The following is an 18,252-nucleotide window of genomic DNA, read 5'->3' as shown; positions in this document are numbered from 1 at the left end:
TGAGGTTGATAGGGTAAAGTAACATCTCATAGCTAGTAAGTGTCTTAGACCAGAATTGAACTCAGGTTTTCCTGACTCAGGCTTGACACTCTAGCCACCCCTAATAAAAAGGCTAATAAAAAATGAGACAACAAATTAGAACTTTAGAAGACTACTTAGGAAATATCCAAACAAAAATGTGATTCATATGCTAAAATTAAATTATATGGCCTTTAAAAAAACATCATTTTCTATAAAAGTATCAGGCTATACTTAAGGATGAAAATTAAAAATTGAAATGAAATAAGCCTGAAGAAAATAGAGAAAGATTATCTGTTTTTGTATTGCATATTGTCAGTAATTGGGGAAGCTAGATAGAGTGGTGGTTAGAAGGCTGGGCCTGAAGTTAGGAAGAATCAGTTGAAAAATGATGATAAATGATCTCTAATTATGCAAAGTAATCATAGAAACTATATATTTGATATTTAATCCTTAACCATTATATTTATCCTTGCTATAATTTTTGAATTAAATACTGAAATTGAAAAGTAATGAAAGAATTGATTGTACTTAGCTGCTGGTTGAGAATGCCATGGCTTTAATTGCACTTATGAATTACATGCAGCTATCTGATGACAAAGCTCAAAGAAACTTCAGAAAGCTTGAATTTATTTGACTTGTTCTTCATTGTATAATTAATAACTACACCATATCAAGACCAAACTTAACCAAAAGACCCAATCAATTCACCACTGTGTATTTTTTCAAATGCAATAAGCCTGTGCTAGACAAAAAGTTAGCATGGTGGGTCATATTCTGTTTGGTGTTTTTCATCATTTTAACTTCCTTATTTCAAAACTATTGGTAAAGGTAGTACTGGCCAAGACAGCTCCTATCATGTTAGAAATTTTTCAGTAAGCAAGTAATTATATTTTGCTACTGTTTTTTAACTTTTTCTGAAAGATTAGGGGACCTAGAGTTGGAAATAACTTTGGAATAATTGATGCAGATCCCCTCTTTTTATAAATGGGAAAATTAAGAGCCAGAAAGGTAAAAAATAGCTCAACCAAGATGATACAGGGAGGCAGAAGTTGTGTCCAGATCGTCTTCCATTATACCAAAGATCTTCCCCAACACTTATATAAGTATGTTTATAAGAAAGTTTTTAAAAATTAAATATTTTATAAAGAAAAATTTTAATACTGGAATCAGTACTAACATCTAGTTTCTTAATATCTACATTTGTTATTTTCTATACATCAAGTATGATTATAATTTTTAGTCATTTGTCAAAAAGAATTTTTCTCCCTCCATTTTCATTTATTTTCTTCCTTTATTCTTAGTACATTCTTATGTTTCTGTTTTTTATTTCATAAATATCTTTTGAAATTTCCTTATATTACTGAGATTTGACTAATTTTGTCATAGTATTATATTACATGAACCACATTGCATTTAAGAATATGTCTATATCTATCTATCTATCTATCTATCTATCTATCTATCTATCTATCTATCTATTGATAGATACAGAGAGAGAGAGAGAGAGAGAGAGAGAGAGAGAGAGAGAGAGAGAGAGAGAGAGACAGAGAGAGAGACAGAGACAGAGACAGAGAGAGGAGAGAGATTCTATATATCGTTTAAATAGTTCTAAATAAATGTGGGTTTTGGTTTCTAATTTAATTTTCACTACAACCCTAAGATTGAGAGTATGAATATAATTATCCTGATTTTAAAGAAGATATGAAATTAGAAAAATTATATATCTTTCCTAACAGAAAGCCAACTTATTAATTTATCATAAGAAAAATCACTACTCCTCCAATAAGTGACAGGTCTGGGAACAAAATGAAGTTTTCTGACTACAAGTTTGTCCTTCCCAATATACCATTTAACCTCTCACTATATAACAAGAACTCTCTTTCTCTCATTCACTAATGTTGCAACAAAATAATGTGAAGTTGCATATCCTCGTAAATGTCATCAGCATTTTAAAGAAGCAGGGAGGGCTTTTGGCTGAAATAGAGGAAGAACTGTTATGTCACTAGGAACTGATCTTTAAGAACCACATCTAAGTTTATTTGAAAGCATCAACTTATGAGTCTCTGAGTTGTTTACAAATGAATCACTGGAGCCACAGTCATCTTGTCAGAGTCTCTCAGTCTCCTGCCTTTTTTTAGAATATATTTAGAAAGTTACAAAAGCAACATCACACATAATACAATTTGTTTTCTCGTTTACCCTTTCTTTATTCTTTGTCCTTGTAATATGTCATGTCCTATATTCTGTTGTTTCATATTTCTAGCTCTATGAAAAATAAAATATTTATCATTTCATACTCTTATCACTTATTTAGGAAATGATAAATATTATAGATACTAATTCCTTGAAGAAATTTCTACTAAAAATTAAAAAGAAAATAGATGATTAACTCATTATTTAGATTTATTAGAATATTGGGTGCAACATTTCACTGGCAACATTAATCTTTCTCTCTGTATATGTATACACACATACATACATACAGATATATACATACATATATTATATCTAAGTGATACTAGCTACTACAGTGTTTAAAATACCTCTTATGAGATTCTCCAGTGTGAACAATCTGGCACTTTTCATATAGTAACTTTTTATTTGTGTATGCTTAGTCTCTTTTACAAATTTTATGAGGTCTTTGAGAAAAAGGACCATGAGTTGCACCATTTGGGAGGAGGAGATAGTGTTTATGATATCTTTGGAAATTTATAAATATTTGTTGATAAATTAAATATAAATTCAACTTATAAGTTTTCAGTGGGATCCTAAATCATAAGATAATACTGTACTTAGGAATATCATCATATTGGATGATTGTTTCAGAGTTGAAAAGAAACTTAGAAATCATTTCTTCAGCTTCATAAATCCTACTTGCAAGCATATCTTCAAAATAGATATTTAGAGTCTTCTCAACAGACTCTCATTACCTGTTGAATAACTATTAGGAAGTTGTCTTTAGGATCTTCTCCCTCCTCATTTTAACTTCCTATATTGTCTAGACATAGTTCTTTAGTTTTGTCTCCTATAACCATTGCCTCTGCTTCAGGATCTGGGTCATGTCTCCAGTCTTTCCAATAGTTTTAGTCCACTTTTTATCTCTTGAATGCCAATCTACAACTCTGGATTTTTAAGTTAGCTTCATGACAACCACTAAGCCTGACTCCAAGAGTAGTCACAAATAATCATAATGTCACAAATCTCAAGGGCCAAGAAAAGACAAAACAAGTCTGTCAATCCTGGGTACCAAAATCTGATCACTCTCCTCCTCCATCTTTTCAATAAGTTTTCTGCTTATAGTAAATATATATGATCCTTGAGACTACTAGTAAAGGGAAAGAACAGTCATTAGGAACCACGCTATTGTCTCTGCCTCTCTATCTTTGCTTCCTTTCTCTCTCTGTCCTTCATCACAGGATCAGGTTATGATAATGATAAGTCAAATTAAGAATAAGTAAAAAACATATTGATTAGTTTATATTATCTGATTTTGGACATATGTGATGTTCAGTGGTGATTGTGTCCAATGCTTTCTGACTTTCTTCTTGAATAAAGTATTCATAATCATATGTATAACATACATATATGGTTTTTTGCCGAATCTTATTTTCCAATTTATTTTCTAATGTTCATTCAATGTCAAAATGCTGTATGGTTCAAGGAAAAGTGCCTCCTACAAAGTATTAGTTGATGAAACATAGTCATATTCATCATCAGGATATAGGACTTGACTATCACTGAGGTACTGAATTCTGCAAGTATATGTCTTTTGACCTAAAAGGAGCAGCAAGTCACTGCAATTTGTTCTATGAACAAATTGTCATAGACCTTGCAAGTATTTCTCTCAAATCAGTGGTGAATAGCTAGGAAATATCACTGCAATCTTGGCATAGTAATACATAAGTACACAACATATCCAAGAACTACAAGATGGTATAGTATTCTAGCTTCATCCCAATCTCCAGTGCCTTTGACAGTCAGTGTAATGCAGTGGAAAGCATCTTAGATTGGGAGGCAGAGGAACCTGTATATAACTTTGGGCAAGAAACTTAACCTTTCCTAGCCTCAGATCGCTATCTGTAAAATTGAGGAGTTGTAACAAGAGTCTTCCAGCTCTAAATTCATGATCCTTAATATAATTCACTGAACTACTCAATTTGAGTTTATCACTGCTAGAAAATAAGTTATTGTTATAACATTTTGAAATTAGGTTGTGGTAAATTATGGTATATGTGCAATGCTTCATCATCCAGTGGCTTAAATGGATTGAAAAATAATAATCTGAATTTTGTCTGAATACAAAATTAGTAAAAACAAATCTATTATTCTTGATTAATACTTAATAAATACAGATTTTTCTATATTGCTATGGTAGTCTACCTCTGAGATTAACATCTATGGCACTGGACAAAGCCAACTAGAAATCATGGTACTATCAAGTACTAGGGCATGTCCTCTCAACTGCCAAATTATTAACATTTCTATTCAAGTCAGATCCCAGTATAATAAAGATCAAAATGGCTGAATACATTCTTTTGAATTAGTACAATTTTATTATAATGAATGAGTTTGATACTTTTTAAGATGCCACTAAGCAGCCCTATATGAACTATTATTTATCATAGTGTATTTTTGATTCTTACAGAAAAGGCATTCAGTTTATTGTCTGTTATCTGATTATGGTACAAAAGAGATACATTGACATAATAATTAGAATGATCATCAGATTTCTTCTAATTGTGCTCATGTCCCCTAGCAAGTTTCCAACTGATACTTCATAATAACTTGCAATAACATATCTAAAGGGCGCAGCTAGTTGGTGTAGTGGATAGAGCACCAGCCCTGAAGGCACAAGGACCTGAGTTCAAATTTGACCTCTGACACTTAATACTTCCTGGCTGTGTGACCCTGGGCAAGTCACTTAACCCCAATTGCCTCAGCCTATATATAATATAAAGATAAAGAAAACATTTTATATATAGTTATATTTATTTAATCTTCATTTCAACTTTATCCCCATTTTAAAGATAGAAAAAGGCTCAAAGAAGATAAGAAGCTTGATCAGGATTGCAACTTAATCAGTAAGTTCTGTATATTGAATTTGAAACCAAATCTTTTAACCTCCTAAATTTTTATCATTGCAAATCCAAGACCCTACCTACTACATGTTAACATTCTAAATTGTAACTTAAGATTTCTCACATAAGTTGCCATCACCATTATTATATTGCATACTTAGCTTTACCTTTTTATGTTACAAGGTAGTTTTAGAAAAAGAATTAATTTAAGGAGGCCAAGGTCTTATTCTTTTTTTTTTCCTTTTTTAAAAGTTTATAATTATAAATTTTTTTGACAGTATATATGCATGAGTAATTTTTTTATAACATTATCCCTTGTATTCATTTTTACAAATTACCCCCTCAGTCCCTCTACTCCCTCCCCTAGATGACAGGCAATCCCATACATTTTACATGTGTTACAATTTAATCTAGATACAATATATGTGTGCAAATCTCATTTTCTTGTTGCACATTAAGTATTAGATTCTGAAGGTTTAAGTAACCTGGGTAGAAAGACAGTAGTTCTAACAGTTTACATTCACTTCCCAGTGTTCCTTCTTTGGGTATAGTTGTTTCTGTCCATCATTGATCAACTGGAAGTGAGTTGGATCTTCTTTATGTTGAAGATATCCACTTCCATCAGAATACATCCTCATACAACATTGAAGTGTACAGTGATCTTCTGGTTCTATTCATTTCACTCAGCATCAGTTGATGTAAGTCTCTCCAAGCCTCTCTGTATTCCTCCTGCTGGTCATTTCTTACAGAACAATAATATTCCATATCCTTTATATACCATAATTTACCCAACCATTCTCCAATTGATGGACATCCATTCATCTTCCAGTTTCTAGCCACTACGAAAAGAGCTGCCACAAACATTTTGGCACATACAGGTCCCTTTCCCCTCCTCAGTATTTCTTTGGGATATAGCCAATAGCAGCAATGCTGGATCAAAGGGTATGCACAGTTTGATAACTTTTTGGGCATAGTTCCAAATTGCTCTCCAGAATGGTTGGATTCTTTCACAACTCCACCAACAATGTATTAGTGTCCCAGTTTTCCCACATCCCCTCCAACATTCATCATTATTTGTTCCTGTCATCTTAGCCAATCTGACAGGTGTGTAGTGGTATCTCAGAGTTGTCTTAATTTGCATTTCTCTGATCAGCAGTGATTTGGAACACTCTTTCATATGAGTGGAAATAGTTTCAATTTCATCATCTGAGAATTGTCTGTTCATATCCTTTGACCATTTATCAATTGGAGAATGGTTTGATTTCTTATAAATTAGGGTCAGTTCTCTATATATTTTGGAAATGAGACCTTTATCAGAACCTTTAACTGTAAAAATATTTTCCCATTTTGTTACTTCCCTTCTAATCTTGTTTGCATTAGTATTGTTTGTACAGAAACTTTTTAGTTTGATGTAATCAAATTCTTCTATTTTGTGATCAATAACGATCTCTAGTTCTCCTCTGGTCATAAATTCCTTCCTCCTCCACAGGTCTGAGAGGTAGACTATTCTCTGTTCCTCTAATCTATTTATGATCTCATTCTTTATGCCTAAATCATGGACCCATTTTGATCTTATCTTGGTATATGGTGTTAAATGTGGATCCATATCTAATTTCTGCCATATTAATTTCCAGTTTTCCCAACAGTTTTTTTCAAATAATGAATTTTTATCCCTAATGTTTGTATCTTTGGGTTTGTCAAAGACTAGATTGCTATAGATGTACAGGGTCTTATTCTTAACTGTGGTACTAACTAGGTTTGACTTTGCCCACCTTGATTTTGTGCAAGACACATTCATTTTGGGTCTGTCACCTGCCAAATGAAGCATCATCAAGAGAAACTAGATCTTCTTTATCATCTCTTCTGGGTTGAATATTCTTTGGTACTCAAATAAGATTTTGTTTTCAGTTGTTATCAAAAATTACTATGACATAGATAAAGACTGAAAACCCCTAGTATATTTCTCATATTGAATAAATTTATTCTAGTTATTGTAGGCCACAGGTGTAGACTTGTAAAATTTTAAATCTTCTTTTATTTTTTTGTGGTAAGTTTCCTGTTTTAGTGGGTTCTGATGTATTGCAAATAATTCATTTATTTTGATCATGACTTTGAAGATCACAAAGTCATGAACTTGGTATATTACATAATGGATGTTCAACCCTGGACTCAGAGTAGGGGACCTGAGTCTGAATCTCAACTCTGACACTTACTTACTGTGTGACTTTAGGCAAGTAATTTTACTTCTCTAAGTCTCATTTTTCTTATCTATAATAGTTATAAAATGAGGAAATATATACATTATTATGTAATTGTGGAAAAGGGCTTAAATTTTAGAATGTTAATGCAATATGAATTATCATTGTTGTCATTCTTATTTTCACTGGCTGGGCCAATTGGCTTTGTTGTGTGAGATAAGTAAGGATATGCCATCTAGGGGAGGGGGTGGAGGGAAGGAGGGGAAAATTCAGAACAGAAGGGAGTACAAGGGATAATGTTGTTAAAAAAAATTACCTATGCATATGTACTATCAAAAAAAGAGTTATAATTATAAAATTAATAAAAAAGAGATAAATAATGATGATAAGATTTTAGACTGAGAGTTGGAAGGATCTTGGAGATTCTTGAGTCTAACCCACTCATTTTATAGCTAAGGAAATACAAAAAGGTTGTGAGGTGCTCAGTCATATACCTAGTGAATGTCTGAGGCAGGATTCCAACTCAGATCTTCCTTGATTGTGTCTAGTATTTTATCAACTACAACTATCTGGATTAACAAAATCTATACTCTGACTTTGCAAGAGTATAAATGGATTAACATAAATCATCATTCTTTCTTGTATAAATTAATTTAAGGGAATTTAAAATGCATATTGAAAACATGATTCAAATGGTAACTTTAGTTTTCTTATATTAATAAGGAAATACATTTTGCTATAGGTGGCATTTAATATAATTCGCATCAGATTTATAATTCATTACACATTTTTTTTGCAGTTCAGCAAATGCCCTCATTATTGGTAGAAAAAATTCTAAGATATTGTTCACTTAGGACAAACAATAATTATCTACATTTAAGGAATGACAAGATTTTAATATGTGTTTATTTAATTCAGTTATACAGAATTTTATAGGACTTTAAAGAGAGATAAAAATACTTAAAGAACAATAGAAAGTCATTAAGTGTTAAAAACTTATGTAAGTATCAATTGATTTGGATTTATGTAACCAAAACTCTGAGCATAAAAAAGTAGTGAAAGTTGACATTACCTTTCACAAATTTCTAAATATCAAATTATATCAGTTTACCATGAATCTAATTTGAAGTATAATTAAGACTAAAATGGAAGAAACAAAAAAAAGTCTTTAGGAATAAAATTTCTTTTTAAATTATTGAAAATTACCTAGCATCCCAAGATAGGATGTAAACAAACTTTTATGCTGTTCAATGAGTTGTGTTCAGTTCCTATAATAAACTATCAAGTGGCATCAGTTGTATGAAATTTACTTTATTATACATGATACAGTGTCACCTTTCTATAAAAATTGCAACTCACAATAATTCCCAAATGAGAGAGAGAGAGAGAGAAAGGGAGAGAGAGAGAGAGAAAGAGAGAGAGAGAGAGAGAGAGAGAGAGAGAGAGAGAGAGAGAGAGAGAGAGAGAGAGAAAGAAGAGAGAGAGAGAGAGAGAGAGAGAGAGAGGAGAGAGAGAGAGAGAGAGAGAGAGAGAGGAGAGAGAGAGAGAGAGAAGAATGCCACAGAATCCTAATCCAGAAATTTTTTAGAGCATTGGTGAAAGAGGTCAGTACAGAGGCTGCTGGGCTGACTAATCAGGAACTTTTTGAGCACATGGAAAATACCAATCTTTATAGGTAGCTACTAAGGTTAAGTATAAGTCTTCCTGTTGAAAAGATAATGGGCTTTAATATTATGGAGATATCCTATCTTCCGATCTACTCACACAGATTAAAAGGTAATGAATATCTGTTTCTTGCCTAAAATAAAGTTTTATATAAATACATGGCAAAGCTGCCTACAATTTTTGGCCACTTAACTGCCTTGTTATACACTCCTTAGTTTATTTCATTCTGCTCCCTCACAGTAGCAAACTTGTGATGATTTTCCTGGCATTGCTTTCTGGCAGTCACGGTGATCCTAAAAATTGTGAATTCATTTGAATGGGTCTCGAGTTTTGTCTGGAGAAGCCAAGTCATGTACCTTGGCTTCATTTTTCTTTGGCTCCCCTTCAAACCTTCTTGCTTATCTTTCAATGTTTTGGAAATCATAGGCTTCCTTAGCATCTAACCCACATTAAATAGCTGTCTTAGATAAAAGACAAAAATCATCTTTACATAAATAAGTGGCTGGAAATTGAAGTATTAATCTGTCAACCTGTTTGGTTTACATTACAGAAAACCATCATTAAAACACCACCACCAAAAACAACAAAATAGCTTATTGTTTGGTGTTGTGTGGATTCCTTAATCCTCTCCTGTCTCTATAATCTTGTTTTTTTCCTTTAATTTTTCATTTGTTGTAAATTTTCCTTTTTGATCTTTGGTATTGGCAATTTTGTTTCCTCCTTTTTCATCATTCTAGCTAGTAGATTATTTATTATATTGTTATATTGTTTTATATTTAAAAATATCCTTCACTATGCTTATCAATTGAAATTCTGTGAATTTCAGAAATTCTGTCAAAATGATTAATTAGGGTTTAAAATTTTTAGGACTTTTGTTATTGTTGCTGCTGAATATTAACTTAATAGTTTTCTCACAAAATTACTTTGGTTGCATCCCAATGTTTTCTCATTGTGTCATTTTCTTTAATAAAATAACTGCATTTCCTTTTGATGGACTAATTCTTTAGGATTAAAGGTGTTTAGAGTTCAATTATTTTTTAATTTTTTCTTCAACAATTTTTGTTGAATATAATTTATAATGCCGTATAGTCATTAAAGTATTTAAGAAAATTAATTTTTGTTAAGCTACCATGCACATTTGAAAAAAAAAAACACTATGGTTCTCTTTATTTCTATTCAGTAATCAGAAGAGAATAATTACATCCAACTTTTAAGGATTCTAATCAGATCCACAAAAATTAGTTCTAGTTTATCTTTTATTTTGATTCCTTAGATCTAAGAGGATTATATTGAGGTCCTCAACTACTATAGATTTACCATTTATTTTTTTCTTGTAAATCAATCACATTTCCTGTAAGCATTTAGATCCTGTGAAAATTGATGTACATATATTAAGTATTATTATAAAATTTATTGTCTATGATAGCTTTAAATATAATGTAATTTTAAAAATTTCTTTAATCGATTCCATTCTTACTATTAAGTTATGTGAGATCGTTATTGCTAATCTTGATTTTTTAATTCATCTGAACCATAATGGATTTGACTCCAACTCCTTATTTTAAGTCTTTGTAAATGCTTTGCTTCAAATGTTTTTATTTTTTTTTTTAATGTTGAATTATGCTTTCTAATACATTCTTCTACTTTGCTGTTTTATGCATGATTTCATCCCATTTACATTTATGTTTATAATTATTGATTGTGCATTCTATCTTAACTGTTTTATCTTTTCCCTCCATTTGATTTCTATCTTTATATTTTTCTGCAATTTGCCTTCCAGAAGTGTATTCAATAAAAATGATCTACATGTAAATAATATGATATGTCTCTACTCAATTGCTTCTCTCCTCTCCCTTCTCAGTTCCAATTAATAAATTCTAACTTTTACTTTCTTTTTTTCCCTTAATAATCTACACTCTGAAATTGGAATTTGTTTTGTTATTATTTTATTTTATTATTTTAATTATTATCATTAAATGTATTTATTTATTAAAATTTCATATTATATTATTTTATTATATTTATAAAATATTATTTTATTAATCTCTATCTGAATTTATTTTTCATCTTAATTATCCTTCCCTTTTTTCCATTTATTTCCCTGATGAGTTTAATATACTTTTATACCAAATTCTCTGTGTTCAGCTCTCCTTTAGGGAGACTGTTTTTCAGGGATAGTTTTTTCTCTTGCCTTTTATTTCTTTTCTTAAAGTTATCAAAATATTGCAAAATCACTTTCAGACCCATTTGTCCTACTAACTGCATCTATGAGGTTTTTCTTTCCTCAACTATAATGTAATACTTTCATTATATTATAGTGTCTTCCAATTATTTATCTATGTTTCTCTTCATTCAATTGTTTGAATTTCAAATATCTATTGTGTTCTGGTCTTTTCATGAAGAATGCTGGGAAAGATCCTCTGTTTCATTAAAAATCCATTCCTCCTCCCACCTGTAGAATTATACTATTATTTTTTTCCTGAGCAAGTTATTTTTAGTTGTAAACATTAATAACTTTTGAACATTGAAATAATATAGTTTAAGTTCTTTTTTATAGTAGAAACTTCCAGGTTTTCTGATCCTGACATTGTTTCTTTAGTACTTGAACTATTTTTTTCTTACTTCCTATAGTAATTTTACTTTGACCTAGAAGTTCAGAATTATGACTATGTTGTAACTAAGAATTTTCAATTTTGTGATTTTTTGAAAACTGGAACATTGTTAGTGTAGCTTTGTAGAGAGCCAGAACTTAGAGAAGTATACTTGAAACAAGGTGTTAACTCAATGGAATTGATGAGATGATGGTTCTCTAGTTCACATATACATTTAGTACTTAGTATGGTAACATAATGGTTCTCCACTCCACAGATATTCAGTATGCTGTAATGATATAATTGTACTAAGGTATTCAAGGGTTGAGAAAGACTGGAAATGATTCGTTCTATATTTGACCATTTTCCTAGTAACTCTCCTGCCTTCATCACTTCTCCACCTAAAGACGAAGGCCCATCAGAAGGACCTCCAGAAAGCTAGCCCAAACATTACATAGCTCTGAACTGATGCAACAATTTTGGAGAGCAATTTGGAATTATATCCAAAAGGTTATAAAATCATGTATGCCTTTTTATTTAGCAATATCACCAAAGATATCAACAAAGGGAAAAGAACCTATTTGTACAAAAATATTCATAGCAGCTCTTTTTTGTGATTGCTAAAACCTGGAAATTTAATGGATGCCTATGTGGTATATGATTATGATGGAATATTAATGTGCTATTAAAAAATGACAAGAAGGATGATTTCAGAAAAATCTGGAAAGACATACATGAACTGATACAAAGTGAAGTGAACAGAACTAGGAAAACATTGTATAGAGTAAATATTATATTATATTGTATAGAGCAAATATTATACGATGAATTGCGAATGGCTTAGCTATTTTCAGCAATACAATGATCCAAGGCAATCTCAAAGGGCATGATGAAGCATACTTATTGTCTACCTTCAGAGAAAGAACTGATATTATTTGAATACAGACTAAAGTATGTTATTTTTTACTTTCTTTCATTTTCCTTTTTTATTTGAGTCTTCTTGTATAAAATTACTAATATGAAAATGTTTTATATGATTGTATATGTATATGCCTATGTGGTATATGATTGTGATGGAATATTAATGCGCTATTAAAAAATGACAAGCAGGATGATTTCAGAAAAATCTGGAAAGACATACATGAACTGATACAAAGTGAAGTGAACAGAACATATCTGTTTGTTTACTGTCTGGGGGGGGAGAAGAGAAAGGGAAAGAGGATTATAATTTGGAGCTCAAAACTTTAAAAAACACTAAAATTGTTTTAACATATAATTAGGAAAAGCAAAATATATTAAACTAGAAAAACATTTTGTGTCTCGTTTTTTTTCTTCAGGAGGCTTCTGATAAAATCTTCTTATTTTCACTTTGGTTCTAATAGGTCTGGGAAATTTAATTCATGTTTTCTTGACTTTGTGGCATTTAGATATTTTGTATGGCTATGGATTTAATGTAGTCTGATAAATCTCAAATAATCTTTACTTGGCCTGTTTTCCAGATAATTTGTTTTTAATAAGAGAAATCTTAATTTTATTTTCTTTTTCAATCTTTTAATTTTGTTTGAGAATTTGTTCTTGTCTCATGTCACTTATTTCTGTGTTCATTTGTTTATTCATTTTTCCAATCTCATTTCCAAAATTGGAGCTTCTGAAAAGACTAGATTCTCTGCACTCTGGAAGGAATGTCAGGGTCTTGTTTTGTATTGATTTTTATTATCTGAGGTCGTATCTCTGCTACTGTGGCACTGTTCTTCAAGGACTTCAGGAGTGGCTCCAGTCAGATGTTGTGCCAACACAATTTGATCCAGAGCCCAAAATAAACATTGTCCTTTCAGTTGGAGCTCTTCAGGCTCCAAATCAGGCTCCTGATGAAACCTTGGTCTGGACTCCTAAATCCCCACTCCTCAGTATATAGAAGCAGGTTCCAGAATTCTTTAGTGGAAAATGCATTAGAAATAACTGTGGACTTGGAGTCAGGAGATATCTTGATTTTAATCTTTCCTCTGACATTTACAAAATGTTCGACCAAAGGCAACTCAATTAACCTCTCAGAGTTTAGTTACTTCAACAATAAAATGAGAATAATACCTGATGTATTTACTCCAACAATACTTTTAAAAAGATTAAGTGAGGTTGTATATCTCTTTATGCTGAGCAAGTTCTGAAAATACGTGCATCAACCTCATCATTTATGTGGACATTCCTGTAAAGTATACTTTCTCTATTTTCTGTGACCAAAGCTTCCACATGTGGGTAGTGTGATACTGGCTGTTGGAGGATACCTATTTTCTTTCTTTTTGTTTTTGCAAGGCAATTGGGATTGTGTCTTGCCTAGGTCACACAGCTAATATGTGTTAAGTGTCTGAGGCCAGATTTGAATTCCTGACTCCAAGGCCAGTGCTCTATTCACTGCACCATCTAGCTGCATTGAGGATGTTTATTTTCTTGGCACTGATTGTCAGGCAAAAATTAGCACAAGTAGCAGAGAATCAATTGATACTCTGTTCCATTTCATCTTCAATGATTTTATAATCATATGTGAAGAAGAAGTCATGCACAAACTCTCTATTTTTGGCTTGGGTTGTAGCCCTTTTCAAGTTAAATAGCTTACTATTAGTGCAATAGCTGATTTCGATGCCATTTTCATCCTCATTGAAGATTTCTGACAACACTGTGAAAACATCATGCTAAAAAGCATGGGAGCAGCCACATACCCTGTTTTACTTCATTGCTGACTGGAGAAGTGTGAGAGCATAATTCTTAATCCAGAAGCTGTGTGAGCATGCCATCATGAAACTGGCATACAAAATTTTGCCATGATTTTTCACAAACCCTCACAAATGATAGTATCAAAGCTTTGGACTAGTTGGTGAATATTATATACAGATCTCTGTTTTGCTCTGACATATGTCCTGCAATTTTTGGGCAATAAACAGCATGTAGACCATTCCTTAGTCCTTTCTGAAATCACCCTGACTCTTATGGAGATTACCATCTTCCAGGTGAAGGATCAGCTGATTAAAGAGAACTCAAGCAAAAATCTTGCCAGCAATAACAGAGAAAGATCTCCTTATGATTATCAGAGGACAATCTTTTTTTTTTCCTTTACAGAGAGAAACAGTGGAGGTAAACTTGATCTCTAAGGGGACATAATTCATATAATTCAGAAAATTTCTGGCAGCTTCTGTATGAGTAGTGGACCTCCTAACTGTAGATCTCCCTGAAATGGAATAAACATCAGGTACTTTGCCACTGAAGAAGAGCTGAATAGTATTCAAGGTATTCATTACTTCTCTGAAATAAAATGTGGGAGAGAAGAGATATTTGGCTACATATCAATCTGAATATCTACAGAACCATTGTGCTGACTTCACTGTTGTATGCCTGAGAAATCTATAAAGTTTATTAGTATCATGTCAGAAAACTGAACTGTTTCCATTTAAATTGTCCTAGAAAGATACTGAAGATTACCTGGCAAGACAAAGTACCTGATGCTGAAGTCCTCTTTTAAGTTGAAGTGTCTAACATTCAAATTCTACTGCAGAGAGTTCAAGTCTGATGAACTGGCCATGTGGCTCATATGCCAAATGCATGTTTACATAACAGACTATTTTATGGAGAACTTGCATAAGGCAAGTGCTTGCATGGTGGTCAGAAAAAGTAGTACTATGATAATCTCAAGGTTGAAGACATTTAGTATTGATTGTGAGACACAGGAGATGCTGGCATAGGACTGTCTATGTCTTAAAGAAGACATTGTACTCCTTGAGCAAATCAGAATCATAGTAACTGAAAACAAACAAACAAACAAATGAGTTGTAAAAATCTAGAGACATCTCCATTCCAAATGTTCTAATTGACTACTTGTTCTTGGCTTGGGGTAGAACCTTCTAAACTTTGACTGATTAGTTACAGCTGAACACACTGTAATCTGACCCAACATCATGATGTTGTTGGGCCTCTTCAAAAACAAAGGATGAACAAAAATAACATATATGTTACACATAACTATATATATTATACATATTAAATGTCTTGGAAACTTTGAGAGCTATATTGTCAGTTATTATGCTAATTCTCATGAGTTCAGAAACGAGTTCAGAAAAAATGGTCTGTTAACAAATCTTTATCCTATTATTATTCTTTTATATTGAACATGCAGTGGCCAATGCTTATATAGAATGATTTTTTTTTGTAACTAGGTAACAATATTGGGATGTAAAGTTATCTGTAGTTTTCTTGGAAGCATCCATAGTACAATTCTAGTAACAGAAATTATGTCACTGTTGAGATGTATTTTGTTCTACCATACAGATTTATTTTTTTTCTACTAAGTTTCACTTTTTGAAAGATTTTTACTCTAAATTTGGATTTTTATGAACATTCTGTGCAGTGATACCTATTGTGACATTATTTCTAAATTTTTATGAATCATTTTTCTATTTTGACACTTTTTGTGACCATTTTGCATGTTATGATTCTGAGTCAAGTATAATTTTAGTTTTATTGAATTTTCAAGGATATTTTGAGGTTTTTATTTGTAGTCTGTTGACTTATCATCTATTTATCTATGAAAGCTAAAGTATAATTCTGGCCACTTGATGGTCTTCTAAGAATTTCATAGTTATTAATATTTTCAAAATATAATGATATATTTTACAGTTTTTATTTTTCTTATCAAAATTTGCATTGAACAAAATATTTAGATCTTTAAACAATCATTTTCTGTTGTTTCTTTTAATAAGAACTTTGTCTTGTGTTACTTTCAAAATTTCCTGCATTTCTGCACACCAATCTGCATAACTAAATGATTGGTTCGACACCTCTTTTTGTGACATATTCTAAGCTGACTTCATGTAGTTATTGCCCATGGTTGGCAGTATGAAATTTAGCTTCACATTTTGATATTAACTATTTCATAGGCTATAGCTGGAGATAAACCATCATTAGCTACATTTAAAAAAATCTAGTGGCATATACCATTGTCAGCCTTTACTTTTGCTCTGGGGAATGGTATTTGTTCCAGAATTGTTTCTACAAATTTTTAACCTTTTCTGAAATCTAAGAGTATCTATCAATCCTCTTCTCCATTAACATTATTTAAAATATTTAAGAATAAAATTATATATTCAATCCTGAAATTCATGCAAAATTTTCATTCTATTCATAAAATTTTTCTTATTTCTAGCTCAACTCAGTGACCTCCAGGACACTTTTACTTAGAAATAATACTACCATCTTTATGGCAGGGAGCAATTAATATGTTTACAAGATAGGAAGATTCTCCAAGAACCACTTTTATCCAAGGTGGAAAAACCAAGGATTTTCAATTTCGAACCTTAATACACAGAGATTGTTGGAACTTTCAATATGAAAACAAAATCCAAAACATTATTTAGCCAAATATCAATTTTCAAACTATATTACCTCAAAATGATTCTAAATCTTCTATCATATAGTAAAACAAGCTTTTCTGAAGGTTAAATGGCACTGTATCATTATGATATTGAGAGAGACAGTTAGGTGGAAAAAACAGAATCTTGGGCTTGGAATTGGGAAGACTTGGATTCAAATTCTGCCTATCACACTTAGCCAGTCACTTAACTGCTTTAATTTTTAAAATGGTAATAGCAACACCAATTCACTGGGTTGCTGTAAAGATCAAATGACTTAACATATGTAAAGCCTTGTAAGCCTTAAATTATTATACAAATGTGAGTTACTATTATTATTATTTATTATAAGAAAAAAGAGAACCTGTCATTTAGAACTTGTTTCCAAGTGATGGAAATAAAAGTTATTAGCTCTGTTTTAAATTCCATTGAAGTTTGGAGATACAGCAAACCCCCTAAGATATGTTTAATTCATATTCCAGTTGGGCTAGTCCTTTTATTGATAACAAAATTGAAGGAAGAAATTCAATTTAGAGTTTGTCCTTAATAGTGGCTTAAAAATAAAAAAAGAATTATAACTTGTCCTTTGAAAGACAAGCATTATTTCAAAAATGTCTATTTTCCTAAAGAACAATAATTTGAAAAAATCATGTGATGCACAAGGGAAGATTTAATATAAGACTATACTCTGTGGCAGAGTGGGCAGCCTTTCCTTATTTGATTTTCTTATTGGCAACTATTCACAACATAAATGCTTTCGTCCTTTTTTCCACTCTCCCTGCCATAATAGGCCAAATAATTAACCAAGTGAAGAGGCTGTCAATTAAACACTGATACTAATCTAGGTATAAAAGCTTGTTTAGGCAGCACTGGTTTTGAATGTATTTTATAACATTAGCAGCATTGACTTCATTCTGTCCAATTCTCACACAATTGAGAGCTCTGAATGTTTACGTGTCATCCAGGCAACACTTGTAACATGGGATGACACATGCTGCAAAAGCAGCCTCAACAAAAGATGTACAAAGAATAAGCTGTCTATTATATAGCCAAGGCCTATTTCATCCAGGAATAGGTGTTCTATCATTAATTAATGTCCCCCATCTTTAATGATAAGATTGTCAAGGACAATTAAGGAAATGATTACAAGTGTCCTTGGTAACTGGAATGCCACACTGATTTTAGCTTACTTTCACTAAGTGTGACTTAAAGGTCACTTTCTTTGAAGTGTAAAGACAAACATGCTTTGCATTGGTGACATTATAGATGAATATTATACAAAAGAAGTCTTCTTTTTAGTTTTCTT

Source organism: Sminthopsis crassicaudata, chromosome 4 (assembly GCF_048593235.1).
Source record: "Sminthopsis crassicaudata isolate SCR6 chromosome 4, ASM4859323v1, whole genome shotgun sequence".
Lineage (NCBI taxonomy): Eukaryota > Metazoa > Chordata > Mammalia > Dasyuromorphia > Dasyuridae > Sminthopsis > Sminthopsis crassicaudata.
This window is presented reverse-complemented; position numbering follows the sequence as displayed.